The following is a 20,683-nucleotide window of genomic DNA, read 5'->3' as shown; positions in this document are numbered from 1 at the left end:
GCTTACGATCCAGTGGTGTCCATGTGCTGCGTACTACTAGTATTCCTGCTGATTCTACGGTATTACGACACTGCTCCCTGATAGGGTTATCTCACATCGTACTATAAGTACTGGAAAAGTCCATGATGCAGGTAAGTTTCGGTCTTACGACATTTTATTTTTTTTAAACTTCCTTACTTTACCCTATTTTTTTACTTGTTAATATAATTTTTTTCTTCCTTAGGATTTTTTAATAGAATTCGATTATAATAATATAATTATATATGATTATAATAATTATATAATTTCCTACAACAATTATGTGTTACTTTTCGTGTTTCTAACTTTACTTTTGCTTTAAGTATTTTTCTTTTCTATCTTTTATTGTAATTTTAGATTTCATGTTTTTCTTCGTTACGTTTTCCTTTCTTTTGTGATTTTTTTTTAACTTTCTGTCACTTTAGTTCATTTTTGCTTACTTCCGTTTGCCCTTTTCTGTCTTTTTGCCATTTTGAAAAAAAAAACTCTTTCTTGGCCTATGTCTTTATTTCTATTTTCGTTGTGTCCTACTATTTCTCGTTTTTCTTCCTTTCTTTCTATTTCCCTTTTGTTTTATGTTTTATTAATACTAGCGAAAGTGAGGGGGGGCAGATTTAAAAATAAAAAATAAAAAATAAACTTAGATGAATGTAATAAATGTTTAACGATTTTTTTTTTTCAAATTTCACCCATTTTTGACCCCTTAAAACTATTTTAATTCGTTAAAGACTCATAAAAGGACGGTCCATAAAAAAATCCAATCATTTGAAGCCTTTAGCGCCGCTTTGCGCCTTTTAGTTTCGGATGATATAGAATTTTAAAATATGGACACAGACAAACATACAACCTTTTATATATTAGATTTCCTTTTTTCCTCTTTTTTTCTTTTTAAGTTCTACTCATCCGCTTCTCTTATTTTCCATTTCTTTTCTTAATTTAATGTTTAATTTTTTATTTGTTCCTCTTTCTCATCATTCCTCTCTAAATTATTCATTTTCCCATCTCATATTTAATTATGCAGTTCATTTTTATTTTTCGCTGTTACTTTTTTTCATGTTTGGCTTCGTTGTTTCATGCTAGTGTCGTCTTTATTCTTTTTTTTCTTTTTATTATTCTTTATTCTTTTCTGTCTATTTTCCTTCTTTTTTTTCGTTCTTTCTGCTTATTTTATTTCTATCCTCCCTTCGTTATTTAATGTTATACACGCTTACACACCTAGACCCTACACGTTGTACAGAATACGCACAAGGAGCATAGGGTAAGTAATAACTTGACCCTTTTTTGTTACAACGACATTTATTTCCTCATTCTTCAGCCACGCGTCACTTCTCGTTGCGCCTGTGACGCCACCTACGTCTGTAACGTGATCGTCTTCGCTAACGTGCTCTTTCTCCTTTTTATAGTCTTTTTCCTTTTCCTTACCGTGACGTCATTTCGCACATGGCTCAGTGTTTTCATATAGCCGTTATACGCGCTCCGTTATAGTTATTCCTCCACTCATTCTTTCATTCATTCTGTTATTATTGTTAAATTTTAGTACTATGTAAAATTAAGTTTTAAGTGACATTCACTGGAGTTTGAAGCTTCAATTCTCAGTGTGTGCGGTACGATGAATACAATTACTATTTTCTTAACGATTTTTATTTGGTCATTATTTGGTGACGGAACGAGAGCGTGCTCCCTTCGTCGATGAAATAAAGGGTTCTGTTCGTAATTCTGTGCAAATTCTTGAGTTCGACAGAAATATTCCAAAATCTGACAAGGTACTCACGAAGAAGGTCGAATGGTACATTGGTCGAAACATTGGTGCAAATAACATTCAAGATGAGAATAGTTGTCCGAATAATCCAAACAATAATCCTAATCTCTTCATATTATACTATTTACTTCTTTTAACCCCTTCTTTAAATTCTAACCCACCTGATAACATGTTTTTTATTCTATTTTCTTTCCATATATTAAGCCCCCCCCACTTCACCAGTTATTATAATTTCGTTTTTTATTCTTTTCTTTATTTATTTGTCCATGTAAAGTTTATTTCTACCGCTTTTCATTTTATTCTGTTTTCATCCTTCTATTCTCCCTCCTTTCCTTAATTTCTTTTTAGCATTCATTCTCTTTCTTCTTTCCCACTTTCCCTCTTCTTTATCTCTTCTGCCATTGATTTCATTAACATTTTCGTCTTCATTTGTCTTCTCTGTCTGTATCCCCTCACCGTTATTATGCGCACACATCCATTTTATTTCCTTCTTAATTCGCCCTTTTCGTAACCTTTTCCGCCCTCATATTCCTCACATCTTTCCCAACGACCATACGAGATTTGTTCTTTATGCGTTCTCAGTCGTTTCCATTAATTAAACTAGAACAAATTAGACTCAACTAACCGGAATTTAATTACAATGCTTTCTCTGATTTTTCAGTACAGATTGGCGCGAACAATTCAGTTAGAGGCTGCCTGGTGAGCATGCGCGCTGTTGCCGAATTGAACACTGAAATAAAATGGCCGACCTTTTACAAATCGATCTTGACAGATAATAAATGAGTGATGTATACGTATTAACGTGCATACTTTTGAATGTCTAAACATACAATCGAATGTGCAAACACGATAAATGTAGATTACAAGTAGAATATTATTTTGATAATAAAATAAATTGAAATATGAGAGATGTGTTAATATATACATTTAGCAAAGCGGTCAATACAATGTTAACGTATATTAAACCATTCATGATACATAAATAGTTTGGTGTGGTGTTAATGAGTTCCACTCTCCAGGCCTAAGATATTAGCCTATACTATTTTTACGTTATAATAAAATGTAATAAGAAAAGTAAATCAAATTATATTATATCTAACAAAGTTCTGTCACTATAAATCAACAATGTGTTGGAATCGGTGTCCAAAAGTAATTAACTAAAAATAACAAAAACAATGAACTTTATTTCATTTCTTTGTATAAAAATAATTTAAAACGTTTGAATTTCTTTTTAGATACGGATTGGTGATTTGTATTATTTAGATTGTTAGGACTACTGTTCTCATCTGGATTATTATATTCACAACGTTTTGAACGATATAAGTTTGGATTATCTACTAAACATCCTCGAGTGTTTTCAGTCTTTCTATACAAGGGTTTGCCAGAACAGCCTGATATGAAGATACTTTACCTTACAAGTAAACCTTGATCAAATATTCAGATTAACATACTAATAGACCCTGATTAAATATTCAGATTAACATACTAATAGACCCTGATCAAATATTGAAATTAACATAGCATTCAAAACCAAAATAAGATCCCCTCAACACGATTATATACTGGCTTATACAAGGAATGGTGCGCCTTCTCTAAGTGATGTTACCTCACGTAACAGCAGTTAGCTCGATACCCTACCAGACCAGATGAATTTTTATTCTTGAACCCATGAATAAAAAACACCTAAACACAATAAAGATAAAATATAACACAAGTAGACAATTCGGGAAAACAAAATTAGTGTTCTTCACTGCTTTGCTAACTCAACGTTTGAACGATGGAGGAGGATCTTATTTTAACACTCAGATATCTATGTATCTCATATAAAAACTAAGTGTTTGTCCAAAAAGGGGATTCCTTGATTTCTGAGAACTAACTGAAGTAAAATACTTATTATTTTATCCATTTGCATCGTTACGAACTTGTTAATCATCAAATCGAAATTCTGTGTCTTTATGTCTAAATACATTACTTTTATTTACTTCACTAATTCATGTGTAATATCCAGTAAGTGAAACATAGACTTAATACCTCCAGACATCAAGCCTAATATATCAGAGTACAATAGGTTTGTACAATAAAAATGTCAAATAAACTAAAGTTCATTTAATTTAACTATTGACAGAGTAATGTCCCTTTAAGTAAACCGACAATATGTCGAAAACAGTGTCTGAAAGTAATTAACAAAAGCGCCCCCCCCCCAATGGGTGCGGAACAAAATGTTTTACCAGATGTGTTCAAAAATGCTTTTATCGTTACTTAAGTAACCAGATGCTATTAAAGCGACGGCGTATGCAGTCATTTCTTCTTTTCATACTATCTTTTATTCTGTGAAATGCGTCCTGGAAAATATATTACATAATTTTCACTCGTCATTTTCTTTTTATTCCGTTATAATGTCACACGAGTGACAATGAGTCACAGTTTGGTATTTGATCAATATTTGTAGGGTCGAAATTATCATTGTTTACGCTGTAGTGATACCTGCTATAAAGTCAATAATATTAAAAAAAAAATAGTGCTTGAAAACTTTGTTATAATATAAAAAATGCCGTGTGAATTCGAAGTTTCAAACGGTTGTATATAAACAGATCAACAAAATTCAACTAAGTTGATCTATTATGGTCGAATTGAGTGAAGGCGAGTGAATATATAATATGAAAATAAAAAAGTTTATTTTGCAATAGTCAACAAGGATAAAAATACTGACTTTGTGGCGTTTATTTCGTACCATTTCTCCATTATGTAATAAATACAGAAGTTCAAGTGTAACGTGATCCGACATCTTGCTGCCCAAATCCCTACATAGTACCCCGGTAGTTGTTGCCCCTGATAGTAGCCCCCTACACCAAAGTGGCAATTTGCCTTGGTTGGGGTGAAAATGTAATTAAAAAAAAATGATTTGCGCTTGGATGAAGTGGCTTCCTACCTTGTCTGAAGCAATTTTTTTTTAAAAAGAATACATATCCATGATATAAAATACGATTTATGCGATAAGTTTTTATTATTCCTTAACCCCAAATCAGTATTCTTTATTCTCTGGCGTGATGTCAAAATGGAAAACAAAATACGTAGCTTAAAAAAGTATTTGAAAGCCATTTATGTTCACACAAGGGCTTATCAGAAGTCAGTTTTCAAAAAAAAAAAAAAAAAAAAAGGTCGTGCATGAATGTCTTAAGATATGTTTCAAAACATGAAAGAGGATATAAAAAACGAGAAGGAAAGACAAAAGGAATCGAGTCTGATTTTTCAAATAGAAATTACGATTTTATCAAGGAAAACCATAGAAAACAATGTAAGGTTATCCCAGTACATTTAAACGGACCAATAAAATTATATCAAAGGAAAATATTGAACTAAAAAAAAAAAATACTGATAATTTAAAGATACCGAAAACAACTTGAAAGAGACATGATAACAAAAAGGAATGAAATACTAAATAAAAGAAGTAAATTACTTCTCAAATCTAGACACGTCGACTGATACATATTCTACTGAAAATCTTTAAATTTTGCTTGGCTGATTACTTGCACACTGCAAAAATAAAACAAGAGAAGAGACAAATTCGGCGAGAAGTGTTGGAGGGAGGGGAATAGAGAAAGGGTTATATATTATACCACCGGGCCCAACTATCCTATAAATAAATACCCCAAATATTTTCTTTTACAATCTTTAAATAATATATAAATCTATAATATAATATATAATAGCGTTGCTTACTGTATAATCACTATGCTAAATGCTAAAATTAACTTATAATCATAAACTCCTCTCTAAGAGTTTTTGGAATCCTCTTAAGAACTGCTTTGCTCCTTAGCGTAATATGTAGTTTTTGTCTTGAATGTATTGCTTCTTAAATTCTTAAATATATCACAAGCACTTAATGTAATATCCATAGCAGAGTTACTATTTCGCTTTCTAATAAAATACCTTTGTACTTTCAATTTGTGTATTTTAATACATCTTTAGTCATTACACAAAGCTTCAACTTAATAGTAAGTACATTTAGCTACATTGGCTCTGAACGCAAAAGTATCATAGTCTGAAGAGTGTTAGTACAATCACTGTACCAACATCACATTTTAATTCTGTCTTCAACCACATCCACGGCCCTGTCGGTGGGGCATTAGAATACGCCGACTGCCCCCCCCCCCCTGCAGAGGGTAAAAGTCCCTCAATGGGGGTCCTGGATATGACCTTAAACTATATCCAGTGGTGAGGCCCCAGCTTGTGGGCTTTGGGGACTGTGGAGCCACCCTTTAATTACCATTGCTCCCAGGTCCACTCTGACCCGGAGTGGTAGTACCTGTTATGGTCCCAACTATGAGCTACATAGAAACCGACGTGAAAACAACAAATATATTCTATTAAAAAAAAAATTTTCTTCAAAATCTTTGGATTCGGCATTAAATAACCCGAAAAGGATTGATATGCCGTAAAACAAAAACAACCAACCAACCAACCAACCATCAACCACATCCACAAATACGTTTTAGAATTATATAAGTTGTTTCCAAGAATTTCTAAAAACAGAAAACGTTTAAAAGGATTATAAGATAACTGTCCTAGCCGGATTTTCTTAGCGATTTTTTATTGTCCTAAAAATGTTTTAAATCGGTTCAATGGTAGCATAGCACCATTGAAATATCTCACCTATTTTGCCTAAAGATGGCATGGATACCAGTGATTAAAAGATTGGATTTGCTTTCAGCTCTTTTACTTTTGATTTTTTGTAACATTTTAATATTTCAAAATAGTCATGTTTGCAAATTGTATTCACATGCGATTTAAAAAAATCGTTTTTCTTTTCTATTAAATTGTATTTTATCTCAATACTACTTGATAAAAAGTAAATGTAAAACAAAATTAAGTCTGTATTTCTCAAAGTTTCATAGACGTGAGAAAAACACACGATATAGTTCTTTCTTGTAAATCAATACTTTCTTTTTTCACCATCAACTTATATATAATGTATATTTCCATTATCACATTAATCAACGCTTGATTTACCATTTATACTTTAATCTATATATCTATAAAAATAAGAATATGTGTGTATGTGTGTGTGTGTGGACACTTCTCAACCTATATACTCGACGAATCTACAAACTTGAAATTTAGTAGATATGATATATAAAACTTTTTAATCGGTTTTCATAAAAGAATGGGCTACTAAGTGGTCAAAAATGAAAAATAATTGGTACTTGGGGGGCGTCATCGGAGTTATATCTGTTTGTCAACTGCTTCACAACTGCGCATGCGCGAATCATTCACATTATGTTAAGAATAAGTAACTAAGTATATCCTGTGAAGCTGGCCTAATGGTTATCGTACTTGACTTACTATCTTTAGGTTTTGGCTGAAAAAAAAAACGAGTTTAGATATGAATTGATCCGCTTTCAATTAGTAAGGGGAATATAAATTATTTTTCGAATTGTTTCGAATAGTCAGAGTAGATGGCTGCGATATCGTCCATTACAAGGATCCATAACATTCCTCCGTACCTCCTGGTATTTCTTTCGTTTTTTATATAGGAGTCACCACTTATCAAGGCTCGGAGGCCACTCGAGGATAGGGGCTAATGAGTGTATAGTAGCCAATGGTATTTCAAATACTTTTTGTCAAGTGTAGGATCTTGCTGCAACACGCTGTATAATCATAGATATTTATATATATATATATATATATATATATATATATATATATATTTGTATTTATATAGACCACATATATTTATTTATATAGACCACAGAGTTCTTATTTATAGCGAGATACATTATTTTTTATTTTATTCAATTTTCATCCTAAACAAGGCACAGTGCCACTTTGAAGTAGCGGGCTACTATCGGAGACATAAGTTGCAGGAGCATTATGAAGGGAGATGAGTAGCAATATGTCTGTTCACATTTCATTTGAACTTCTGCATGTCAGTACAGTTGTGAAAGCAGAATCCAGGAAGGAAATTCCAAAGTCTAGCACTTCTGGGGAAGACACTATTGGAGTAGAAGGCTTTCTTACATCTAGGGATTTCTACTGTGTAGGGGTGGGATTTAGGTGCATGTCGGGTTTGTCTGAGTATTTACGTCGAGGAGGTACAAGTGCTTGTAGTTCGTCAGAGCATTCACCATTAAAATTCTTGTAGAACAGGCAGAGAGATGGAACATTCTGTCGATGGAAAGAGGCTGAAGTTTAGATGACAGTTCAGGACCTACGAGGTTGGCGACTCTCTTTTGAACCCTGTCCAGGAGCGAGAGATTAGTAACGGATGCATTAGCCTAAATGTGACAACAGTACTCCATACATGGGCGAATGGTGGCCTTATAGAGGTATAGGATACTTTCGGGCGTAAGTAGCTCTCTAGTACGGTAGAGAGTGCTTGGTTTTATTACACGTTGCAAATAAGAAAAAAAAGCCAAAAAATCCAATAAAAGATTTTGTGTGTTTACATTGACACTCTCTCCATTTGTACGATTGAAAAATATTCGCCATTCCTTTCACTGATTGAAACAGAATCAATTATGTCGCAAGAAACGATTTTACTCCCTTTAAATCGGCTCTTAATTTTCTACTCGAGCAATAATTCCACAGTTCTTTGATCCTAAATAAAGTCATTGCAGTCGAACTTGGAATTTTTCCATTTTTCTTCCATTTTATTCTTTTATTCGTGTTTTTTCCCCATTTCTTTTGTAAGCTTTTAAAAATTTTTATTTCCATTATTTCTTTCTTTCTATTTCTATTCTTTTTTATATTCGTGTCTTCCTCTACTTAATTGTTGATTTTTTTTTTACTTCATTTTCTCACATATACTTCGTCCTCTACCTTTCTCTCTTTCTTTCCCCTAATTTTTTTTATATCTTTTTTTAATCGACCCTTTTCTTGTTATTCCCTTTTTTGCTTTCGGGCATTATTTTCTCCCTCTTTCGTACTTTTTGTCTTGTATTTTTTCTTACTTCTTTTAATCGTTTTCCTTTTCACATTACTACTACACATTATCGTCTCTGACTTATTGATTCTGTCTTCCTTTCTTTCCTTTTCGGTCGTTACTTTTTCTTTTTCTACCTTTTTCTCTTTTAACCGTACACATTCTTTCTTGTTAACTGCTTCATTTTTTCCTATATTCATCACTACTGCTCATAACACTCTGACCTCTCTTTCGTTCTATTTTCTATCTTTATTTTTTCTGTTTTACTAACATTTTCTTTAGTCATTCGTAATTCTTTTTTACTTTTAATTCTTATTTTCTACTTTTATTGTTTTTTCTTTTTTGTTAATAACTACATTTTTAATTTAATCTTTTTTTTTCTTTCGTCGGTTATAACTGAAAAACATCGTTAAATTGAGAACGTGTCTACCTGAGGCTGTGTTATTACTTTTTTTATTGTACTTTTTTTTATCATAGCGCACACTTTCGTATTCCTTCGAGCATTCACCCGTGGACTACTTTTTGTATCCTTCTTAATTTGAGTGAGATTGCTTTCTTGCGTAAAGATCTGTAGATTCACCTCTGCACGTACACACATGCGTCCTTCATGAATTAATGAATACCGTTATCAAATTAGCGACAAGGAACTATGTCAGCTATTACTTAAAACTCCCTTCTCTTCATCTCTCGTCATCTTTTGAAAATTGATATTCATTTTATCAATGTTTTAAAACACTGTGAGATAGTGAGAATAAACAACACAAATATTATACGCATTTCCTTATGACAATAAGATTGTCATAGTTATGGATGGCTAAATTAATCTATAATTCATTCTTCTGAAAACTATTCCACTCTAAAAATCTAATATATAAAAGGCAAAATGGGCACACGCGTTTGTGTATGTCGCATCGGTTAGATTCCGCGAGAAGTTTTCACAGTCTTCCCAGATGTTAATATCCCAGATCCGCTAACGGACACCGTCTCTATCTTTTTTTGATCGAGTTAAACAAAATTCCCACCGTAGCGTCGTCTCGTGTGTTTTTTTTTTTGTATTTTCGTATAAAGTGAAACTGTTTGAAAAAGCGGCACGTGAAGCTTGGCCTTCGGGCCGAGATTTCTAATGCTTCACTTAATTGATTCTCGGTCAATGTAGGGGAAACCTCCATACTAAGACAATTACTATTTTTTGGATACTGCAAGAGTGCTCCCTTTTTTGAGGCAGCTGGTTCCCCCCCCCCACATTTAAGACGACCTTGTGTCTAATTTTCTTTTGTAAAGAAGCAAATAAATATCACGTTCTGTTGACTATGCTTAAATTCGACGCACGCAGCTACTGCTTGCGCGATGGCGACATAGGCTAACGCGTTACGTTTGTTTCACTTTCCTTCGCGTTACGAGTTTGAGCCTGCCTGCTTTCTACCACTTTAAAAAAAAAAAAAATAACCTCACCTTCTTTTTTTGCTTTGCGTTAGGGGTTCCAGCCTACTCCCACTTTTTTAATATCTCTCTCCACCCTGTTGTTTCCCATCTCCCACCGGACAGCTTTTTATTCCCACCCTTACTACACCACCGCAACACATCCGGGCACCGCCGGCTATCCCCGCTAGTACTAAACTAAAACTCACAACGGTTTATATTCATACGTTATCGTAGGAATACAAATTCGAAATCTGTCGCGTTAAGAAAAACGTATCTAAATTTTAAACATTGAAATAGAAAAGTAAAAAAAAAAATGAGTGTTAAGAAGAAGCCAACAGAAAAATGGACGAAAGAAAACTAATTATAAAAGAACAACTGAGTCTATTATTTAGAGTGTAAGAATACATTATTGTCTCTGTTGCTTTTATTTTTTAATAGATTATGCTAACGTTCAAGAGAATTGGAGAAACGTGAAAGAACACGTTTTATTAGAAGGCCAGCCGCAATTATAAATTAGAACCTTGTGTACTTAAAGTTCCAGCCGTGAAGCATATATTAGATCTTTTATAACGTTCTGTAATTTACAAGGTTTTCTTTTCTTATTTATTTCCGACATCCATTTACCATCCTTCTTTTATCCTGTCTCTGCTATTACTACTATTTCTATTGGTTCAGTTTTTTTCCTACCCGTTTCTTATTTCTTACCGTCATTTGTTCACGTCATCTCGTGTTGCGATCAATCTATTCTTCTCCACACACCACTTCCGCTCTCTTATTCAATTCCTCATTCTATTTGACTCATCTGTTTTTTTTTCTTCCACCATTAAAACCATCAGTGTGCAAACGCACATAGGTACCGTCGAGCAACCGAGAAATATTATCATCACTAGGGCTGTGACAACAGCATATTCTTTTAATTGTTTTGACTCTTGAGTATATATCCGTTAATATCTTATATGTTTTTTATATAGACTGATGTGGTTCTCGGTTGATTGGCTGTGTCTTACTGTGTCGGATATATACTTGAGAGTAAAAAAGAATGTAAAGAATATGCTGTTGTCACAACCCTAATCATCATTCTACTATTATTTACCTGCAGAAAGATAGAACAAGATTAGGTGAAAATTAAAATAAAAACAGAGCATTAGAAGAACACTATGGCCAACAAAAATGTCTCAGCGGCACTGTTGGCGTTCCCGGTAGGGGCCCGTAGACCATTATCTATAAGCTAACACCATCTCAGAGAGAGAGAGAGAGAGAGAGAGAGAGAGAGAGAGAGAGAGAGAGAGAGAGAGAGAGGGGGGGGATTACACCTAGAATAGTGGTCCTCCTAGGAATCAATAGAACGATCTCTCAGCCTGACAGAACCAAGGTTGCGGTTAAAGGGATTAATATTATGCCGATTAGATCTGGACAAAGATTGATTACACACCTAAATGCACGTGAAAATAGCCAGAATAATGGAGAATATTCGTCTGACATTGTTGATTATTGAACTGTTAAACCTCATATAGTGATATGGGACGAGAGAGAGAGAGAGAGAGAGAGAGAGAGAGAGAGATAAACGGAAAGAGAACGTAACAACCCTATTTGAAGTCAGTGTCCCTAATAGTGCTGGTTTAAACAGAGCGTAGAAAAAGGTAACAACAAAATACCAAAGGAAAAGGAACTGGAATCTTAGGAAGCTCTATCTCAGCCCAGTAATTATAGAAGCAACATGTCTCATGAAAAATAATATCAAAAACTATCAGGAGAATATACCATGTGAAGCAATTACAAGAAGGATGCACACAATTAAGCTCAAATGGAACCGTTAGAATCTTAAGGAAAGTAGCAACCCAAGATAAAGTTAGTGTTCCTAATGATGCTATTTTAAATAGAACAGACAGGTAGAAGATTACGGAATACTAAGGTTTCATGCGGTTAACTGTCATTGTTCTATGTTTTAGCACGATAAGTTAATATTGACGATGGAATCGTTTGTCGATTGTGTTAATAGACAGATAAAGCTTTTTAATTTATTTTTCTATTAAAGCGCAAAATCTCCAGTTGTCGTTATGTTCACCAGAGATACACGGGATACGATGCTATTCGCCAATGCAATGACTGAATGAACTGTATGTTATCCCACTATTAAATCTGCCCCCTTTACATAATAAAATTATACATTAATAGGGACAACCAACAACATCCCAAATATTTTCTGGGCGAACTATCATAGGAATAGCTGCTCGTCCGTCAGAGCGACGAAAACTACCTTCTCATCATAGAATCAGATAAGCCAACCCTACTCTCTCGTCCCAACCAGTCTGATCCATTGGCAGGACAGAGTCGAGTTGGAAACCAAGTGAGATACAGGGTGTGACGAAAGTGCCGCCGTCACCTACGTACAGCGCCTCGTATTCCCACATTGTCATATATCTGGTAGTGGTAGGAGTCAATATTGTTTAACTTCGATAATTTACTGAGAATCAGTGTGTCAACGTGATTATTCCGTATATATATATATATATATATATATATATATATATATATATATATATATATATATATATAGAGAGAGAGAGAGAGAGAGAGAGAGAGCAAACAAATAACAAAAATTAATATTTCAAATTGCATGATGTTGACCAACTTACAATTTATTTCTTTAATTACGTTGATATTGGCAATTCTTGACAGCATCTGTTTCGTCTCGAAAATTAATTAATTTAATTATTATATTAATCAATGGATATATTCTGCCATTAACTCTTAAAAAATAGCAACTATCAATCCATTAAATTTGGAATATAGACTTTTGTAATATTTTGTTATATTCTCTGTAATGACATTGAGTTTCATAAATGAAGGATTAGTTAAAAAGGTGTAATATAATTGAAAAAATCATATTTTAACAGATGCATACACACATATATATACAAGTTAGAAAAGCATTTCATCCAAGGCATGAAAATTGTTAAACGAAATGTTTTTACAATAAGCTTTAAAAATAAAGGTGCAAGATTCAATTTGAAGTTTATTTATCTTCAAAGTGCACTTTTATAAATTTTACAAAGTAAGGTATAAAAAAAAATCATTGAAAATTTTATACCTATATCATTAATTGCTAGATGAAAGATAATGTTTTTAAATTGAAACAAAATGTATATTACATAAAATAAATCCAAGGTAAGTTTTTGATTCAATTTAAATTAAATTTTTATATCTTACTTTGTAAAATTTATAAAAGTGCACTTTGAAGATAAATACATTTCAAATTGAATCTTGTACCTTTATTTTTAAAACATTTTGTTTAACAATTTTCATGCCTTGGATGAAATGCGTTTTCTAACTTGTATCTTATCTTTTTAAGATTATATTTTAAAATTCTCTATTTCAGTTTGTATTTCTCCTCACACCACAACTCATTTTTGCAACCCCCTTCTTTGTATTATTACAGGTCTGAATATTCTCTCTGTTTCAGTTTGTATTTCTCCTCACACTACAACTCATTTTTGTCAACATCCTCTTTGTAATACAGGTCTGAATAATGTGAAAATCTGATATTTTTTACAAAAACTTTAAAATAACTTTTTTAGATTAAATTTTTAAAACTTCTTTAGAATAGAATATCTTTAAAATTTAATAAGAAACGCATTTCATATAGGTTTCATTAACAAATATTCAGTACATAACGAGAAAAATAGAAATGAAAATTTCAAAAGGACTGTATAACTGGTTACGATCAATAGTAGTCCTCGCCAGCGAAAGTCTTTGTTATTGTTATTCTATTACTATTATTATTTAAAACATTGTGCGTCCTGCTCTTTCGCGCGAGGACTAATATATATATATATATATATATATATATATATATATATATATATATATACCCCTAGTAATAAATAGATAGGGAAAACCTTGTAGACTGGTTCAAGTAAAGATCATTCCAATATGATCAGGATAGAGTAAAAATGCCTGCTCAAAATCAAGTCTTGAGGACCAAAAAGATGAGTGGTCTCAGCATCGATAAGAAGTGCAGCTCCTGACACACAAAAATAGAGAGTATGAACCATCGCACATTTAGATGTATGGTTATGATGGGAGACAGCTACTATACAATGTGACACAATGGAGTTTGAAAATATGTCTACCAGATCATCTGAAACTGTTGAATATCCAGTGTAGCAGCAAGTCCTGTGAACATATATCAGAAAACACAGTAGGAAATAAGTCATACACCATTAACGATGAATATGCTATTTCTACTCCCACATACATAGAAAAAAGGGATACTAAACTAGCATAATGCTATGAAACAGGACAAAGAAAGTAACAACCCAGGTTAAAGTTAGTGTTCCTAATGATGCTGGCTTAACTAGATTGGATAAGAAGATAACGAATTATCAAGGTCATTCTGTTTCTTAATTTTTGAGATGAGGATTGGCTATATGTATCATTATACATCGGACTACTGTTCACATCTTGAGATGAATAATAATATATATCAAGGTCATGTATGACATGAAAATAAACTGGATTCTTAGGAAAATCTCCATCATCCCAGTAATTATAGGAACAACTAATTTCATGAAAAAGAAATTCAAAGCTTATCTAACAAATATATACCCAGTGAACCAAGTACAAGCATTATACAAACAATCAGTTGTATTCGAATGGACGTTTAAAATATATCGCAGTAGTAATTTCTATGACGGTTTAATGTCTAGCATTCAATAAGTATGTATATAAAAAAATAAGTATGTATATAAAAAAATAAGATAAGAAAATTTGTAAAAAGTTGCATTTGGGTTAGCCTTAATATTGCCATGTAATCTTATAGAAAATTTTGAGTGACCAAGTCAAGTTAAAACAGAATAAACATATCGACTGCCTTGTATAGATTATTCTCACGCGCCCAGCTGTCACCCTTGTCCTACTTTTTAACACGATGAGTTGACATGCGCAGTGGAGTCGTCAATTGCTTGTGTCAGTAGAAAGATTTAGTTATGTTCTTTTTCTATTAAAGCTCAAAATCTCCATGTTGACCAGAGATCCACGGGTTACAATGACATTCGTCAATTAATCGTCTACGCGTGATTTTAGACTGGACAAACACTTTTTCATTGGTTTGAATCAGGGATTCCTAGTGGCGCTATATCACGTCTCCCTGATGGGGATATAAATATATATCTGGGATAGGGGGAGCAGGTGCGGCATTAAACACAATTGTAATTATTTAAAAATACGATATATGAGAAAATCAACCAAGATGAAACAGCAGATGTCTGTAGATGCTAGTGTATTTGTTTAGTTGCATTTTTGAATGGAATATTAAGATGTGCAATGTACATCGATCAAGCAGACTAATATACGTCGTGTATTTTTAAGTTTCTGTTTTTTTTTTTTCGTTTCAATTCCTAGTCATTTCATTTTAGTTTACACTAGTCATTACTTCCAGTGAAGTTCCACAGGTGAGTAGTTCTATGAAAGAGTCTTTGTTGCGTTTAGATTTAAGTACAGATAGAAAGTATAGAAAACTGCCGATGATCTTTATAGCTGGACGAGTATTTTTGTGAATGTTTGGGAAAGGGCGAATCATTGAGTGAAGCTCAGACGAGGACTTGCCATAAAAATAACGATAGAGCAGAAACAAACCCTCAACATATCTTCTGTGGAAAAGAGATTTAAGGGAAAAAAAGGAATTAACCTATTAGGTTTTGTAGCCGATTTATATATATATATATATATATATATATATATATATATATATAGAGAGAGAGAGAGAGAGAGAGATATTACAATAGAAAAATATAAAAAAATAAAAAATAGAAAAAAAGAACAAGTGATAGGATGGAAAAATCAGTTGTTAAAACTAGTCCTTACCTTTCCATGTTTAAGCTTAACCATATTACTTTTCAGGCTCGTATTTTTCTATTGTAATCCATGATTTTTCCAGCCTATCACTTGTTCTTTGTTTAATTTCAGTCTTATTTTTTTGCCGCCATAAACACATATGTAATAACAATATACGACACTCGTCTGCTTTCATTAAATTTCCCCATAGTTATCTCCCTTTCATGATTTCATTAGTGAATTATTCGCAACAATCGTCGCTGAAGCCAGGTGGTTGCTATGGAAACCAGTCATAGAAAAACATCGGTCATTTTCTTATATTGTTTGAGATTTTAAGCATTAGAAAAGTCATCATAACTTCTGTTTTACTGAACAAAAATGAATTTTTTTTTCACAATATAACTGAGAAGATGATCTCAACTATAATAATTGTTTGAAATTTGGTCGAAAAATGAGTGAGCGGTGAAGCTTTAAAGCAGTTTTAAATTGCTAAAACTGCCATGTAACCATATATTCAAACACTAGCACGTTTGAATGATATATATATATATATATATATATTATCCAACAATATATATATATATATATATATATATATATATATATATATATATATTGTTGGATGAAATGATGGTTAAAATTACTACAAACTTGCCAGGATTCGAACCTGGAATCTTCTGATCCGTAGTGAGACGCGTTATCCATTGCGCCACAAGTCCTGTCCGTGTGCTGAAAGATTTTATCGCGATGATATACAGACAGTGCTAAATTCGTTGACATGGGCAGGTAACTTTTTCGACAAGTTTACGAAACGGCCCAAAGGCCGTTATTTCCAGCTTTTTTGTGTGACTCGGCGTTGTTCGTTACAAACCATATATAGATAAGGACAATCTAGGGACTCATACTTTTCAGGTGGGAAAAAGAGAAATTTTCAATTCGGTGCATCCGTTCGAAAGTTTTATATATGAGGTAGATATATAGATTGTACTATATTATTGAATATTATAATGTTTTTAATCATCATTTGTTTGCATTCAGTATTTCCCCCATATGTTTTGTCACACAAAACATATGATTAATGTTCCTTACTTTTAGGACTGAATTACGTTTGAAAACTTGCAAGTTTACTGTTTTACGAAGCAAGAGTTTACAATTAACTCACCAAGTTATTTATCTCTTACTAAGTTTTTCGATCATTTTCACCCTCTCCCGCTTTATCTTGTTTGATTCCCGCTCTTATGTTATACTGCGCCACGCTTTCTTTCTGACAATTCCCGTCTTTACAAAAAGTAAAATGCAACAAATAAAAGGAAATAATAAAACAATTAATATAGCCCATTACAAAAAAAAACCCCAAAAACAAAACAAAACCAAAAAACGAATATTATATGCATTAAAATAACATACTAAAAAGTCAAATAATCGTATACTTATTGTACCTTATTGGATGGGTCGTTGTTTTCTTAAAAATAGTTTATAATACAATCTGACCTATCAAACATTTTCACGTCGATTGGTATCAACATTTATAGTGATGTCTCATTTACAATAACTAGGGATGTGACAACAGAATATTCTTTTCTTTTCATTGTTTTGACTCTTGAGTATATATCAGTTAATATTTTATATGTTTTTATATAGACTGATGTGGTTCTCGGTTGAATAACTGAGTCTAACTGTGTCGGATATATAGTCGAGAGTCAAAACACCGAAAAAATATGCTCTTGTTTCACAGCTCTAATAATAACTGACCTTCCGCCAACAGATTTGGACATCACAATTCGTATATATAACCCGCCTACCTGCCTTAACAGGGTACACAACCGTCTTCGAAATCTAGTTGGCGACAACTTTTTTTTCCCCCCATACTTTCCTATTCTCACAAAAAAGACGATGTGAGTCTATCACTGCTATCGTAATTTCCGTGGCAGGTGCTCGACTGAGCTCAATCTATGTCCAAACCTTGCAAAATACTCGATGAGCTACAAGTTTCTTTCATAGAACTGTTCCGCTATGGAACACAAAACTGCGGGACTGATTCCCAGCGTACTATAACGTGATCGATTTCAAGTGTAATGTAAATAAGTTCTTGTGGAGCCGTCCTCTTAAATAAACAAACCCTACCAAAGTTCCGCCATTACCGATAATCATGATGTTGTATCATAATCTACTCGACATTTATTATCCCCTATCCTTGATGAACCTCTAGTAAAAAAAATATGAACAACTATTAGAAGTAATCGTGTTTTTACAGACATTTATGCAGTGTGTGCGTTAAAGTCAGTGAATAACCGAGGTGGAAATACGGATAGTGAAGGTAGTGAAAAGTAACATTCAAAACAGAGAATCAGCAACTATGTCCCAGAGCCTAGCTGGAGTCCGAACACGGTACTACTACTACTACTACTACTACTACTACTACTACTACTACTACTACTACTACTACAACAACAACAACAACAACAACAACAACAACAACAACAACAACAACAATAATAATAAATAAAAAAATAAATAAAATAAAGGGTTGTGTTCGAGACTCCTAACAAACGGTTCCCCAGTTCGATACAAAACACCTGATGAAGGCCGGAGGGCAAATAGGCTAAAACGTTGTGACTATAACAACCAAGATGAGGAGGTCAGTCCGACAATCTCAATAAATGAAAACACCTCATCTCAAAAATACAGACAATTACTATTTTCTTATACCGTTTAGAAAATTAGAATCATAGAGTAGGGGTTTATATATATATATATTAGCGCTGGGGCAATTAATCAGAATCGGAATCAGGAATCAGAGAAATCGAAATTTTTGTGGTATCTGAATCAGTATCGAAAAAAAAAATGGGCTTATTTTCTGATTCCAAAAACGATTCCTATAATTGTCGTTTTATTTGATTTTGTTTAAAGTAACATCTTTTACTGCTGATAGCAATGATGAAATAATAAATATCTATTGATTCTAAACTACCAGTGAAACTAAAATCTATTGATCGTTTTCCACAAGTGTATTTTACCCACCCACACATTTAACATATGTTTTTACGGTAATCGTTTATGGTTAAATATTTAGAAATTTATAAAGAATCGAAATCGGATATAATTTAATACGGAAAAGGAAAACTATTGGAACCGTCCCATCAATATATATATTTATATATATATATATATATATATATATATATATATATATATATATAATTTTATTCATTAAATATTTAAATAAAATACTCAAATATTTAATAATTGGAATCAATAAAAATAATAAAAACTACGCTCCAAATAAAAAGGGAGACGTAAATAAACAAAGGGCAGATAACTCTCTCAACGCTCAGGCGAGCGTTACAATGAAATACCGTATATATATATATATATATATATATATATATATATATATATATATATATATGTATATATATTAAAGAATTAAAGCTTTTAGTAGATGACTCACAAATTATAAATTAAAGTGTAAAAATATTTTCGTGTGATTATATTTTTAAACGTATATCGTCTGTTATTTAACATTCATTGTGCTTCCATTCAAATTATGTAAACTTTATAAAAACTATTGAGCAGATACAGAAGAAACTACGAGTATTTCATTTGGTGTCGTCAAATCGTGTTCTACTACAATGAATGGAGGGGGGGGTGAGTTTAAAGCAAAACATAGACCCATATAAAATTATAAGTTTTGTTATAATTTTAATTTTCATATCTCGAGTGATACTTCACTCTTTAACAATGTAAAAACGTATTAAGTATAGAGTACGGTGTTCTAACTATACATAGAATGAACACTTAGCTTATGGATCAACTTCTACCAGTTCTTTTACGCCCACTGTAAGCGCACCATTTCCATCTTATTTTCATCGTATCGTCGCCAGGTCACCGATAAGGCATGTTGTTTCTATTTTTCTTTTATTCATATCGCACGCTACCTTCCTTCCAAAGTTTGTGCATAGACACAATCGCTGTATAGACATAATCGCTTAATAGTCCCAAAATTGATTAAAAAAAAAATCCTCGCGACTGCCTATATACGTTATTGTGAGCATCCTATTTTCTAGCTATACACTATAATAAACTACTACTACTACTACTACTACTACTACTACTACTACTACAATGTTTAGTATCGTTCATACATATAATCGTAGAAATTTCAAGGTTGGTATCAGGGGGGCGCGTTTAATTCACTGGAGTAGATGCACAGCCGAATAAATTGGCCTGGTAAGTTGGCAATAAGGCGGTACTCCACGTAAAGGTATACCGGCAACTTGCTGCAAAATGCTTTCCTGAACTTGCATGTCCAGCACATGTTTGCCGCAGCGAATGGTGTCATCTGAACTATCAGTCCCCAACCAAAGCAATCGATTTGATTGAAAAATGGGCGATTACATCGATTCTGATGACAACAAAAATATGGGACTGTAAAACCTTCATTCAATCCCGGGCAACGTCGGGTCACCCTGCTAGTTCGTCAAATAATCAGGTTGCATTTATTCTGGTGTCCAGCACGATTGCTTTTAGAGTATATAAAACAGTATATAAACCGGCCCTCCGCTAAATCATCGAATCATCCAGGGAAATAAACTAGTCCGTGATTTAACGGATAATAAATATCATGCAACGATCTTTAAGTGGGTATTTAAACGGCAAGTCCGCAGATTGTTGGAGATGAATTCCATTAATGTAGATTGCTGGAATTGTTTGAGCACGCACCGGTA

General features: G+C 33.0%; 1 protein-coding gene and 1 non-coding gene across 2 annotated transcripts in view; both read right to left on the bottom strand.

The window, feature by feature from the left end:
• Positions 1-20,683, bottom strand: part of LOC145241391 (voltage-dependent calcium channel type A subunit alpha-1-like) — a 1,447,749-nt gene that overhangs the window by 1,025,844 nt on the left and 401,222 nt on the right. The gene's annotated exons all lie outside the window — the stretch shown is intronic.
• Positions 16,603-16,675, bottom strand: Trnar-acg (transfer RNA arginine (anticodon ACG)). The gene has a single exon. It is a non-coding gene; the product is annotated as a tRNA-Arg (tRNA).

The sequence above is a fragment of the Euprymna scolopes genome, chromosome 20 (assembly GCF_053919585.1).
Source record: "Euprymna scolopes isolate OS-2025 chromosome 20, ASM5391958v1, whole genome shotgun sequence".
Lineage (NCBI taxonomy): Eukaryota > Metazoa > Mollusca > Cephalopoda > Sepiida > Sepiolidae > Euprymna > Euprymna scolopes.
The sequence above is the reverse complement of the archived record's forward strand: the minus strand, read 5'-3'. Positions and strand labels throughout refer to the sequence as shown.